General features: G+C 51.2%; 11 non-coding genes across 11 annotated transcripts; all 11 read left to right on the top strand.

Annotated features, from left to right (window-relative positions):
* Positions 1-30: 30 nt before the first annotated feature.
* Positions 31-104, top strand: TRNAN-GUU (transfer RNA asparagine (anticodon GUU)). Its single transcript has one exon. It is a non-coding gene; the product is annotated as a tRNA-Asn (tRNA).
* A 1921-nt stretch (positions 105-2025) lies between these two features.
* Positions 2026-2111, top strand: TRNAY-GUA (transfer RNA tyrosine (anticodon GUA)). The gene is given in 2 exon segments: positions 2026-2062; positions 2076-2111. It is a non-coding gene; the product is annotated as a tRNA-Tyr (tRNA).
* Positions 2112-2258: 147 nt separating this feature from the next.
* TRNAN-GUU (transfer RNA asparagine (anticodon GUU)) lies at positions 2259-2332 on the top strand. The gene has a single exon. It is a non-coding gene; the product is annotated as a tRNA-Asn (tRNA).
* Positions 2333-4266: 1934 nt separating this feature from the next.
* Positions 4267-4352, top strand: TRNAY-GUA (transfer RNA tyrosine (anticodon GUA)). Its single transcript is given in 2 exon segments — positions 4267-4303; positions 4317-4352. It is a non-coding gene; the product is annotated as a tRNA-Tyr (tRNA).
* Positions 4353-4499: 147 nt separating this feature from the next.
* Positions 4500-4573, top strand: TRNAN-GUU (transfer RNA asparagine (anticodon GUU)). The gene has a single exon. It is a non-coding gene; the product is annotated as a tRNA-Asn (tRNA).
* Positions 4574-6507: 1934 nt separating this feature from the next.
* On the top strand, positions 6508-6593 carry TRNAY-GUA (transfer RNA tyrosine (anticodon GUA)). The gene is given in 2 exon segments: positions 6508-6544; positions 6558-6593. It is a non-coding gene; the product is annotated as a tRNA-Tyr (tRNA).
* A 147-nt stretch (positions 6594-6740) lies between these two features.
* TRNAN-GUU (transfer RNA asparagine (anticodon GUU)) lies at positions 6741-6814 on the top strand. Its single transcript has one exon. It is a non-coding gene; the product is annotated as a tRNA-Asn (tRNA).
* Positions 6815-8748: 1934 nt separating this feature from the next.
* Positions 8749-8834, top strand: TRNAY-GUA (transfer RNA tyrosine (anticodon GUA)). The gene is given in 2 exon segments: positions 8749-8785; positions 8799-8834. It is a non-coding gene; the product is annotated as a tRNA-Tyr (tRNA).
* A 147-nt stretch (positions 8835-8981) lies between these two features.
* TRNAN-GUU (transfer RNA asparagine (anticodon GUU)) lies at positions 8982-9055 on the top strand. Its single transcript has one exon. It is a non-coding gene; the product is annotated as a tRNA-Asn (tRNA).
* A 1934-nt stretch (positions 9056-10989) lies between these two features.
* On the top strand, positions 10990-11075 carry TRNAY-GUA (transfer RNA tyrosine (anticodon GUA)). Its single transcript is given in 2 exon segments — positions 10990-11026; positions 11040-11075. It is a non-coding gene; the product is annotated as a tRNA-Tyr (tRNA).
* A 147-nt stretch (positions 11076-11222) lies between these two features.
* On the top strand, positions 11223-11296 carry TRNAN-GUU (transfer RNA asparagine (anticodon GUU)). The gene has a single exon. It is a non-coding gene; the product is annotated as a tRNA-Asn (tRNA).
* Positions 11297-12652: the final 1356 nt, after the last annotated feature.

Here is a 12652-nt window from a genome sequence, read left to right as displayed (position 1 = left end):
CTCGGCCGGTGCGCCGGCCCTCGGCGTGCAGTCTCTGTGGCGCAATCGGTTAGCGCGTTCGGCTGTTAACCGAAAGGTTGGTGGTTCGAGCCCACCCAGGGACGCTCATGTTTTCTCCATTACCTCAGTGGGGCCCGAAGGCTAAAACAAAGCGTGTCCTTTGGCTCTCTTCAGGTGACCGGCAACTGAGCAGACAAACAAGCGTTCACTGGAGACCCTTGCAAATGTACTAGCCGTTTGTTGAAGAGGTTTACATAGTTGATCGAGCCACTTCTTTGGCTCAGGAACTTCTAGTCACACCTTAAGACAATCACCATGTGAATGTGTCGATGTTGATTGTCCAAGAACAGGGGGAGGTGTGAAAATTGTAGAACCGCCCTGTTCAAGTTAGATGATCCCATTGTTGGTGGCAGGAAGCCTGCATAGCTATTGGTGCCTAGATCGGCGTGGCTAAAGGTGACAATTGTTGTCAAATCGCTTGGCTAGCTAGAGCGATGTTCAAAATGGGCAGTGCAGATAGTGCCGATGTACAAGCTTCCGTCCCAGTGTATTGCTGGACTTGAAGTACACAGCGATGCAATTGTTGTTAAAGATCCTCCGGAGTTTTTCTGACACTCCAGTGGCTTACGGGGGTGACTATATTTCTCCAAATGTTCTGCTTCTCCCCAGTTTGTTTTCGTGACCTTGTGGATGTTTAGCCAAGACCCAGTCTGGCTAGCCACAAGCTTTCAAAGCACACCTGAGAGGGTCTGTAGACTCTTTTTGTTGTTACCGCGTCAGCCCGATATTGCAGAGTCCTAAGAAGCCCCAGCTTGGGTTCCAGTGGGTGGTGTGAGCCAAAAAGCAGATAGCGGTGTGTGTGGGTAGGTTTCCTGTAGGCCTCCTTGCCCAAATGCACCCCTTTCCTTGCCTTGCAAGACACAGTCCAAAGCGGGTCATTTGCTATTCGATGCCTTCGTCACCGAATAGCAAATGGTGCAATATGATGCCAGCTAAGGGTGTTAGCGTTGTTGCCAGATACTTAGCAATGTTGTGTGTGACAGAGTTGATTCTCTTTGGGAATCAGTAGTCAAAATGGCTGAACCTTGGCCCTGGATAATGCTGGACCTCCTGAGCGAGTTAAAGCATAAGGCCAGAGACTTTTCGAATGCCGAAGAAAGTCTCCACAGTTGTCGCTAAGCCAGGATATCTTAGGAGCTTTCTTCAAGGACCTGGATGACTTGGGTCTTTGCTTAGGGCCGCTTTGCAAGGCCAAAAAGGGATAGGAGTGCGTTGGCCGGGAATCGAACCCGGGTCAACTGCTTGGAAGGCAGCTATGCTCACCACTATACCACCAACGCAAGGCTGTCCGGGGCCTGTGCCACTATCTCTATCCAATTCGTGTCACACGTGGCGCTGATAAGAACCACGCCCCAGCGCAAGGTCAACTTGCTGCCATACGAATTGACCACTAGAAAGATAAGCTCGAAACATTTCCCCGTTTGTAGAGGGAATGGAAGAGAAGCCAGTCGATATGGTAAAGGTGGGGCCGTGCAGTGCGCATGAATGCCACTGACTGGGCCAAAACGTTGCGATGCCATACGCCCAACGTGGGGCTCGAACCCACGACCCTGGGATTAAGAGTCTCATGCTCTACCGACTGAGCTAGCCGGGCTAAGACGCTGCCTCCCGTGTGGCCTCTTGCTACCAACTGACGCCAAACACTTTTTGCTAACTTTCGGCCCAATTTGTTTTGATAGACGCAATGCGCTTCCAAACACTCCTGCGCTTACTTGCTGTCAGGGAGGTACATCACCGTTGCTGCTGTGGTTTTTGGGCTCCCAACAAAACGCGGTAGGTGCTTCGATTGTGTTTTCTCGCTGTGCAAAACGTGAAGCCGAGCTTTCCCACATCACAGCTGCCAAGGCATTTGACCTTTCAGGCAGAGGCGGCATAGACCAATCCCTCAAGGCAGAAGGACTAACGCAAAGGGCAAAGCGCTGGCTTTGAATGCAAGGAGTCACGGGCTACGACCCACCGGCGGCCCCTTCGATAGCTCAGCTGGTAGAGCGGAGGACTGTAGCGTCAACGTAGTAATCCTTAGGTCGCTGGTTCGATTCCGGCTCGAAGGATGCCCTCTTTTACCCTGCCTCTCTCCCCCTTTAACTAGAAGGCACTCTAGAAGGCACTCTAGAAATGTGCAATTGGGAAGCCTTTTAAGGAACTTTGTTTTTATTATTCATGTCTCCCTCGGCCGGTGCGCCGGCCCTCGGCGTGCAGTCTCTGTGGCGCAATCGGTTAGCGCGTTCGGCTGTTAACCGAAAGGTTGGTGGTTCGAGCCCACCCAGGGACGCTCATGTTTTCTCCATTACCTCAGTGGGGCCCGAAGGCTAAAACAAAGCGTGTCCTTTGGCTCTCTTCAGGTGACCGGCAACTGAGCAGACAAACAAGCGTTCACTGGAGACCCTTGCAAATGTACTAGCCGTTTGTTGAAGAGGTTTACATAGTTGATCGAGCCACTTCTTTGGCTCAGGAAGATAACTGCAGCACTTCTAGTCACACCTTAAGACAATCACCATGTGAATGTGTCGATGTTGATTGTCCAAGAACAGGGGGAGGTGTGAAAATTGTAGAACCGCCCTGTTCAAGTTAGATGATCCCATTGTTGGTGGCAGGAAGCCTGCATAGCTATTGGTGCCTAGATCGGCGTGGCTAAAGGTGACAATTGTTGTCAAATCGCTTGGCTAGCTAGAGCGATGTTCAAAATGGGCAGTGCAGATAGTGCCGATGTACAAGCTTCCGTCCCAGTGTATTGCTGGACTTGAAGTACACAGCGATGCAATTGTTGTTAAAGATCCTCCGGAGTTTTTCTGACACTCCAGTGGCTTACGGGGGTGACTATATTTCTCCAAATGTTCTGCTTCTCCCCAGTTTGTTTTCGTGACCTTGTGGATGTTTAGCCAAGACCCAGTCTGGCTAGCCACAAGCTTTCAAAGCACACCTGAGAGGGTCTGTAGACTCTTTTTGTTGTTACCGCGTCAGCCCGATATTGCAGAGTCCTAAGAAGCCCCAGCTTGGGTTCCAGTGGGTGGTGTGAGCCAAAAAGCAGATAGCGGTGTGTGTGGGTAGGTTTCCTGTAGGCCTCCTTGCCCAAATGCACCCCTTTCCTTGCCTTGCAAGACACAGTCCAAAGCGGGTCATTTGCTATTCGATGCCTTCGTCACCGAATAGCAAATGGTGCAATATGATGCCAGCTAAGGGTGTTAGCGTTGTTGCCAGATACTTAGCAATGTTGTGTGTGACAGAGTTGATTCTCTTTGGGAATCAGTAGTCAAAATGGCTGAACCTTGGCCCTGGATAATGCTGGACCTCCTGAGCGAGTTAAAGCATAAGGCCAGAGACTTTTCGAATGCCGAAGAAAGTCTCCACAGTTGTCGCTAAGCCAGGATATCTTAGGAGCTTTCTTCAAGGACCTGGATGACTTGGGTCTTTGCTTAGGGCCGCTTTGCAAGGCCAAAAAGGGATAGGAGTGCGTTGGCCGGGAATCGAACCCGGGTCAACTGCTTGGAAGGCAGCTATGCTCACCACTATACCACCAACGCAAGGCTGTCCGGGGCCTGTGCCACTATCTCTATCCAATTCGTGTCACACGTGGCGCTGATAAGAACCACGCCCCAGCGCAAGGTCAACTTGCTGCCATACGAATTGACCACTAGAAAGATAAGCTCGAAACATTTCCCCGTTTGTAGAGGGAATGGAAGAGAAGCCAGTCGATATGGTAAAGGTGGGGCCGTGCAGTGCGCATGAATGCCACTGACTGGGCCAAAACGTTGCGATGCCATACGCCCAACGTGGGGCTCGAACCCACGACCCTGGGATTAAGAGTCTCATGCTCTACCGACTGAGCTAGCCGGGCTAAGACGCTGCCTCCCGTGTGGCCTCTTGCTACCAACTGACGCCAAACACTTTTTGCTAACTTTCGGCCCAATTTGTTTTGATAGACGCAATGCGCTTCCAAACACTCCTGCGCTTACTTGCTGTCAGGGAGGTACATCACCGTTGCTGCTGTGGTTTTTGGGCTCCCAACAAAACGCGGTAGGTGCTTCGATTGTGTTTTCTCGCTGTGCAAAACGTGAAGCCGAGCTTTCCCACATCACAGCTGCCAAGGCATTTGACCTTTCAGGCAGAGGCGGCATAGACCAATCCCTCAAGGCAGAAGGACTAACGCAAAGGGCAAAGCGCTGGCTTTGAATGCAAGGAGTCACGGGCTACGACCCACCGGCGGCCCCTTCGATAGCTCAGCTGGTAGAGCGGAGGACTGTAGCGTCAACGTAGTAATCCTTAGGTCGCTGGTTCGATTCCGGCTCGAAGGATGCCCTCTTTTACCCTGCCTCTCTCCCCCTTTAACTAGAAGGCACTCTAGAAGGCACTCTAGAAATGTGCAATTGGGAAGCCTTTTAAGGAACTTTGTTTTTATTATTCATGTCTCCCTCGGCCGGTGCGCCGGCCCTCGGCGTGCAGTCTCTGTGGCGCAATCGGTTAGCGCGTTCGGCTGTTAACCGAAAGGTTGGTGGTTCGAGCCCACCCAGGGACGCTCATGTTTTCTCCATTACCTCAGTGGGGCCCGAAGGCTAAAACAAAGCGTGTCCTTTGGCTCTCTTCAGGTGACCGGCAACTGAGCAGACAAACAAGCGTTCACTGGAGACCCTTGCAAATGTACTAGCCGTTTGTTGAAGAGGTTTACATAGTTGATCGAGCCACTTCTTTGGCTCAGGAAGATAACTGCAGCACTTCTAGTCACACCTTAAGACAATCACCATGTGAATGTGTCGATGTTGATTGTCCAAGAACAGGGGGAGGTGTGAAAATTGTAGAACCGCCCTGTTCAAGTTAGATGATCCCATTGTTGGTGGCAGGAAGCCTGCATAGCTATTGGTGCCTAGATCGGCGTGGCTAAAGGTGACAATTGTTGTCAAATCGCTTGGCTAGCTAGAGCGATGTTCAAAATGGGCAGTGCAGATAGTGCCGATGTACAAGCTTCCGTCCCAGTGTATTGCTGGACTTGAAGTACACAGCGATGCAATTGTTGTTAAAGATCCTCCGGAGTTTTTCTGACACTCCAGTGGCTTACGGGGGTGACTATATTTCTCCAAATGTTCTGCTTCTCCCCAGTTTGTTTTCGTGACCTTGTGGATGTTTAGCCAAGACCCAGTCTGGCTAGCCACAAGCTTTCAAAGCACACCTGAGAGGGTCTGTAGACTCTTTTTGTTGTTACCGCGTCAGCCCGATATTGCAGAGTCCTAAGAAGCCCCAGCTTGGGTTCCAGTGGGTGGTGTGAGCCAAAAAGCAGATAGCGGTGTGTGTGGGTAGGTTTCCTGTAGGCCTCCTTGCCCAAATGCACCCCTTTCCTTGCCTTGCAAGACACAGTCCAAAGCGGGTCATTTGCTATTCGATGCCTTCGTCACCGAATAGCAAATGGTGCAATATGATGCCAGCTAAGGGTGTTAGCGTTGTTGCCAGATACTTAGCAATGTTGTGTGTGACAGAGTTGATTCTCTTTGGGAATCAGTAGTCAAAATGGCTGAACCTTGGCCCTGGATAATGCTGGACCTCCTGAGCGAGTTAAAGCATAAGGCCAGAGACTTTTCGAATGCCGAAGAAAGTCTCCACAGTTGTCGCTAAGCCAGGATATCTTAGGAGCTTTCTTCAAGGACCTGGATGACTTGGGTCTTTGCTTAGGGCCGCTTTGCAAGGCCAAAAAGGGATAGGAGTGCGTTGGCCGGGAATCGAACCCGGGTCAACTGCTTGGAAGGCAGCTATGCTCACCACTATACCACCAACGCAAGGCTGTCCGGGGCCTGTGCCACTATCTCTATCCAATTCGTGTCACACGTGGCGCTGATAAGAACCACGCCCCAGCGCAAGGTCAACTTGCTGCCATACGAATTGACCACTAGAAAGATAAGCTCGAAACATTTCCCCGTTTGTAGAGGGAATGGAAGAGAAGCCAGTCGATATGGTAAAGGTGGGGCCGTGCAGTGCGCATGAATGCCACTGACTGGGCCAAAACGTTGCGATGCCATACGCCCAACGTGGGGCTCGAACCCACGACCCTGAGATTAAGAGTCTCATGCTCTACCGACTGAGCTAGCCGGGCTAAGACGCTGCCTCCCGTGTGGCCTCTTGCTACCAACTGACGCCAAACACTTTTTGCTAACTTTCGGCCCAATTTGTTTTGATAGACGCAATGCGCTTCCAAACACTCCTGCGCTTACTTGCTGTCAGGGAGGTACATCACCGTTGCTGCTGTGGTTTTTGGGCTCCCAACAAAACGCGGTAGGTGCTTCGATTGTGTTTTCTCGCTGTGCAAAACGTGAAGCCGAGCTTTCCCACATCACAGCTGCCAAGGCATTTGACCTTTCAGGCAGAGGCGGCATAGACCAATCCCTCAAGGCAGAAGGACTAACGCAAAGGGCAAAGCGCTGGCTTTGAATGCAAGGAGTCACGGGCTACGACCCACCGGCGGCCCCTTCGATAGCTCAGCTGGTAGAGCGGAGGACTGTAGCGTCAACGTAGTAATCCTTAGGTCGCTGGTTCGATTCCGGCTCGAAGGATGCCCTCTTTTACCCTGCCTCTCTCCCCCTTTAACTAGAAGGCACTCTAGAAGGCACTCTAGAAATGTGCAATTGGGAAGCCTTTTAAGGAACTTTGTTTTTATTATTCATGTCTCCCTCGGCCGGTGCGCCGGCCCTCGGCGTGCAGTCTCTGTGGCGCAATCGGTTAGCGCGTTCGGCTGTTAACCGAAAGGTTGGTGGTTCGAGCCCACCCAGGGACGCTCATGTTTTCTCCATTACCTCAGTGGGGCCCGAAGGCTAAAACAAAGCGTGTCCTTTGGCTCTCTTCAGGTGACCGGCAACTGAGCAGACAAACAAGCGTTCACTGGAGACCCTTGCAAATGTACTAGCCGTTTGTTGAAGAGGTTTACATAGTTGATCGAGCCACTTCTTTGGCTCAGGAAGATAACTGCAGCACTTCTAGTCACACCTTAAGACAATCACCATGTGAATGTGTCGATGTTGATTGTCCAAGAACAGGGGGAGGTGTGAAAATTGTAGAACCGCCCTGTTCAAGTTAGATGATCCCATTGTTGGTGGCAGGAAGCCTGCATAGCTATTGGTGCCTAGATCGGCGTGGCTAAAGGTGACAATTGTTGTCAAATCGCTTGGCTAGCTAGAGCGATGTTCAAAATGGGCAGTGCAGATAGTGCCGATGTACAAGCTTCCGTCCCAGTGTATTGCTGGACTTGAAGTACACAGCGATGCAATTGTTGTTAAAGATCCTCCGGAGTTTTTCTGACACTCCAGTGGCTTACGGGGGTGACTATATTTCTCCAAATGTTCTGCTTCTCCCCAGTTTGTTTTCGTGACCTTGTGGATGTTTAGCCAAGACCCAGTCTGGCTAGCCACAAGCTTTCAAAGCACACCTGAGAGGGTCTGTAGACTCTTTTTGTTGTTACCGCGTCAGCCCGATATTGCAGAGTCCTAAGAAGCCCCAGCTTGGGTTCCAGTGGGTGGTGTGAGCCAAAAAGCAGATAGCGGTGTGTGTGGGTAGGTTTCCTGTAGGCCTCCTTGCCCAAATGCACCCCTTTCCTTGCCTTGCAAGACACAGTCCAAAGCGGGTCATTTGCTATTCGATGCCTTCGTCACCGAATAGCAAATGGTGCAATATGATGCCAGCTAAGGGTGTTAGCGTTGTTGCCAGATACTTAGCAATGTTGTGTGTGACAGAGTTGATTCTCTTTGGGAATCAGTAGTCAAAATGGCTGAACCTTGGCCCTGGATAATGCTGGACCTCCTGAGCGAGTTAAAGCATAAGGCCAGAGACTTTTCGAATGCCGAAGAAAGTCTCCACAGTTGTCGCTAAGCCAGGATATCTTAGGAGCTTTCTTCAAGGACCTGGATGACTTGGGTCTTTGCTTAGGGCCGCTTTGCAAGGCCAAAAAGGGATAGGAGTGCGTTGGCCGGGAATCGAACCCGGGTCAACTGCTTGGAAGGCAGCTATGCTCACCACTATACCACCAACGCAAGGCTGTCCGGGGCCTGTGCCACTATCTCTATCCAATTCGTGTCACACGTGGCGCTGATAAGAACCACGCCCCAGCGCAAGGTCAACTTGCTGCCATACGAATTGACCACTAGAAAGATAAGCTCGAAACATTTCCCCGTTTGTAGAGGGAATGGAAGAGAAGCCAGTCGATATGGTAAAGGTGGGGCCGTGCAGTGCGCATGAATGCCACTGACTGGGCCAAAACGTTGCGATGCCATACGCCCAACGTGGGGCTCGAACCCACGACCCTGAGATTAAGAGTCTCATGCTCTACCGACTGAGCTAGCCGGGCTAAGACGCTGCCTCCCGTGTGGCCTCTTGCTACCAACTGACGCCAAACACTTTTTGCTAACTTTCGGCCCAATTTGTTTTGATAGACGCAATGCGCTTCCAAACACTCCTGCGCTTACTTGCTGTCAGGGAGGTACATCACCGTTGCTGCTGTGGTTTTTGGGCTCCCAACAAAACGCGGTAGGTGCTTCGATTGTGTTTTCTCGCTGTGCAAAACGTGAAGCCGAGCTTTCCCACATCACAGCTGCCAAGGCATTTGACCTTTCAGGCAGAGGCGGCATAGACCAATCCCTCAAGGCAGAAGGACTAACGCAAAGGGCAAAGCGCTGGCTTTGAATGCAAGGAGTCACGGGCTACGACCCACCGGCGGCCCCTTCGATAGCTCAGCTGGTAGAGCGGAGGACTGTAGCGTCAACGTAGTAATCCTTAGGTCGCTGGTTCGATTCCGGCTCGAAGGATGCCCTCTTTTACCCTGCCTCTCTCCCCCTTTAACTAGAAGGCACTCTAGAAGGCACTCTAGAAATGTGCAATTGGGAAGCCTTTTAAGGAACTTTGTTTTTATTATTCATGTCTCCCTCGGCCGGTGCGCCGGCCCTCAGCGTTCAGTCTCTGTGGCGCAATCGGTTAGCGCGTTCGGCTGTTAACCGAAAGGTTGGTGGTTCGAGCCCACCCAGGGACGCTCATGTTTTCTCCATTACCTCAGTGGGGCCCGAAGGCTAAAACAAAGCGTGTCCTTTGGCTCTCTTCAGGTGACCGGCAACTGAGCAGACAAACAAGCGTTCACTGGAGACCCTTGCAAATGTACTAGCCGTTTGTTGAAGAGGTTTACATAGTTGATCGAGCCACTTCTTTGGCTCAGGAAGATAACTGCAGCACTTCTAGTCACACCTTAAGACAATCACCATGTGAATGTGTCGATGTTGATTGTCCAAGAACAGGGGGAGGTGTGAAAATTGTAGAACCGCCCTGTTCAAGTTAGATGATCCCATTGTTGGTGGCAGGAAGCCTGCATAGCTATTGGTGCCTAGATCGGCGTGGCTAAAGGTGACAATTGTTGTCAAATCGCTTGGCTAGCTAGAGCGATGTTCAAAATGGGCAGTGCAGATAGTGCCGATGTACAAGCTTCCGTCCCAGTGTATTGCTGGACTTGAAGTACACAGCGATGCAATTGTTGTTAAAGATCCTCCGGAGTTTTTCTGACACTCCAGTGGCTTACGGGGGTGACTATATTTCTCCAAATGTTCTGCTTCTCCCCAGTTTGTTTTCGTGACCTTGTGGATGTTTAGCCAAGACCCAGTCTGGCTAGCCACAAGCTTTCAAAGCACACCTGAGAGGGTCTGTAGACTCTTTTTGTTGTTACCGCGTCAGCCCGATATTGCAGAGTCCTAAGAAGCCCCAGCTTGGGTTCCAGTGGGTGGTGTGAGCCAAAAAGCAGATAGCGGTGTGTGTGGGTAGGTTTCCTGTAGGCCTCCTTGCCCAAATGCACCCCTTTCCTTGCCTTGCAAGACACAGTCCAAAGCGGGTCATTTGCTATTCGATGCCTTCGTCACCGAATAGCAAATGGTGCAATATGATGCCAGCTAAGGGTGTTAGCGTTGTTGCCAGATACTTAGCAATGTTGTGTGTGACAGAGTTGATTCTCTTTGGGAATCAGTAGTCAAAATGGCTGAACCTTGGCCCTGGATAATGCTGGACCTCCTGAGCGAGTTAAAGCATAAGGCCAGAGACTTTTCGAATGCCGAAGAAAGTCTCCACAGTTGTCGCTAAGCCAGGATATCTTAGGAGCTTTCTTCAAGGACCTGGATGACTTGGGTCTTTGCTTAGGGCCGCTTTGCAAGGCCAAAAAGGGATAGGAGTGCGTTGGCCGGGAATCGAACCCGGGTCAACTGCTTGGAAGGCAGCTATGCTCACCACTATACCACCAACGCAAGGCTGTCCGGGGCCTGTGCCACTATCTCTATCCAATTCGTGTCACACGTGGCGCTGATAAGAACCACGCCCCAGCGCAAGGTCAACTTGCTGCCATACGAATTGACCACTAGAAAGATAAGCTCGAAACATTTCCCCGTTTGTAGAGGGAATGGAAGAGAAGCCAGTCGATATGGTAAAGGTGGGGCCGTGCAGTGCGCATGAATGCCACTGACTGGGCCAAAACGTTGCGATGCCATACGCCCAACGTGGGGCTCGAACCCACGACCCTGAGATTAAGAGTCTCATGCTCTACCGACTGAGCTAGCCGGGCTAAGACGCTGCCTCCCGTGTGGCCTCTTGCTACCAACTGACGCCAAACACTTTTTGCTAACTTTCGGCCCAATTTGTTTTGATAGACGCAATGCGCTTCCAAACACTCCTGCGCTTACTTGCTGTCAGGGAGGTACATCACCGTTGCTGCTGTGGTTTTTGGGCTCCCAACAAAACGCGGTAGGTGCTTCGATTGTGTTTTCTCGCTGTGCAAAACGTGAAGCCGAGCTTTCCCACATCACAGCTGCCAAGGCATTTGACCTTTCAGGCAGAGGCGGCATAGACCAATCCCTCAAGGCAGAAGGACTAACGCAAAGGGCAAAGCGCTGGCTTTGAATGCAAGGAGTCACGGGCTACGACCCACCGGCGGCCCCTTCGATAGCTCAGCTGGTAGAGCGGAGGACTGTAGCGTCAACGTAGTAATCCTTAGGTCGCTGGTTCGATTCCGGCTCGAAGGATGCCCTCTTTTACCCTGCCTCTCTCCCCCTTTAACTAGAAGGCACTCTAGAAGGCACTCTAGAAATGTGCAATTGGGAAGCCTTTTAAGGAACTTTGTTTTTATTATTCATGTCTCCCTCGGCCGGTGCGCCAGCCCTCAGCGTTCAGTCTCTGTGGCGCAATCGGTTAGCGCGTTCGGCTGTTAACCGAAAGGTTGGTGGTTCGAGCCCACCCAGGGACGCTCATGTTTTCTCCATTACCTCAGTGGGGCCCGAAGGCTAAAACAAAGCGTGTCCTTTGGCTCTCTTCAGGTGACCGGCAACTGAGCAGACAAACAAGCGTTCACTGGAGACCCTTGCAAATGTACTAGCCGTTTGTTGAAGAGGTTTACATAGTTGATCGAGCCACTTCTTTGGCTCAGGAAGATAACTGCAGCACTTCTAGTCACACCTTAAGACAATCACCATGTGAATGTGTCGATGTTGATTGTCCAAGAACAGGGGGAGGTGTGAAAATTGTAGAACCGCCCTGTTCAAGTTAGATGATCCCATTGTTGGTGGCAGGAAGCCTGCATAGCTATTGGTGCCTAGATCGGCGTGGCTAAAGGTGACAATTGTTGTCAAATCGCTTGGCTAGCTAGAGCGATGTTCAAAATGGGCAGTGCAGATAGTGCCGATGTACAAGCTTCCGTCCCAGTGTATTGCTGGACTTGAAGTACACAGCGATGCAATTGTTGTTAAAGATCCTCCGGAGTTTTTCTGACACTCCAGTGGCTTACGGGGGTGACTATATTTCTCCAAATGTTCTGCTTCTCCCCAGTTTGTTTTCGTGACCTTGTGGATGTTTAGCCAAGACCCAGTCTGGCTAGCCACAAGCTTTCAAAGCACACCTGAGAGGGTCTGTAGACTCTTTTTGTTGTTACCGCGTCAGCCCGATATTGCAGAGTCCTAAGAAGCCCCAGCTTGGGTTCCAGTGGGTGGTGTGAGCCAAAAAGCAGATAGCGGTGTGTGTGGGTAGGTTTCCTGTAGGCCTCCTTGCCCAAATGCACCCCTTTCCTTGCCTTGCAAGACACAGTCCAAAGCGGGTCATTTGCTATTCGATGCCTTCGTCACCGAATAGCAAATGGTGCAATATGATGCCAGCTAAGGGTGTTAGCGTTGTTGCCAGATACTTAGCAATGTTGTGTGTGACAGAGTTGATTCTCTTTGGGAATCAGTAGTCAAAATGGCTGAACCTTGGCCCTGGATAATGCTGGACCTCCTGAGCGAGTTAAAGCATAAGGCCAGAGACTTTTCGAATGCCGAAGAAAGTCTCCACAGTTGTCGCTAAGCCAGGATATCTTAGGAGCTTTCTTCAAGGACCTGGATGACTTGGGTCTTTGCTTAGGGCCGCTTTGCAAGGCCAAAAAGGGATAGGAGTGCGTTGGCCGGGAATCGAACCCGGGTCAACTGCTTGGAAGGCAGCTATGCTCACCACTATACCACCAACGCAAGGCTGTCCGGGGCCTGTGCCACTATCTCTATCCAATTCGTGTCACACGTGGCGCTGATAAGAACCACGCCCCAGCGCAAGGTCAACTTGCTGCCATACGAATTGA

This window comes from Aquarana catesbeiana, unplaced genomic scaffold, assembly GCF_042186555.1.
Source record: "Aquarana catesbeiana isolate 2022-GZ unplaced genomic scaffold, ASM4218655v1 unanchor86, whole genome shotgun sequence".
In the NCBI taxonomy this organism is placed as follows: domain Eukaryota; kingdom Metazoa; phylum Chordata; class Amphibia; order Anura; family Ranidae; genus Aquarana; species Aquarana catesbeiana.
The sequence above is the reverse complement of the archived record's forward strand: the minus strand, read 5'-3'. Positions and strand labels throughout refer to the sequence as shown.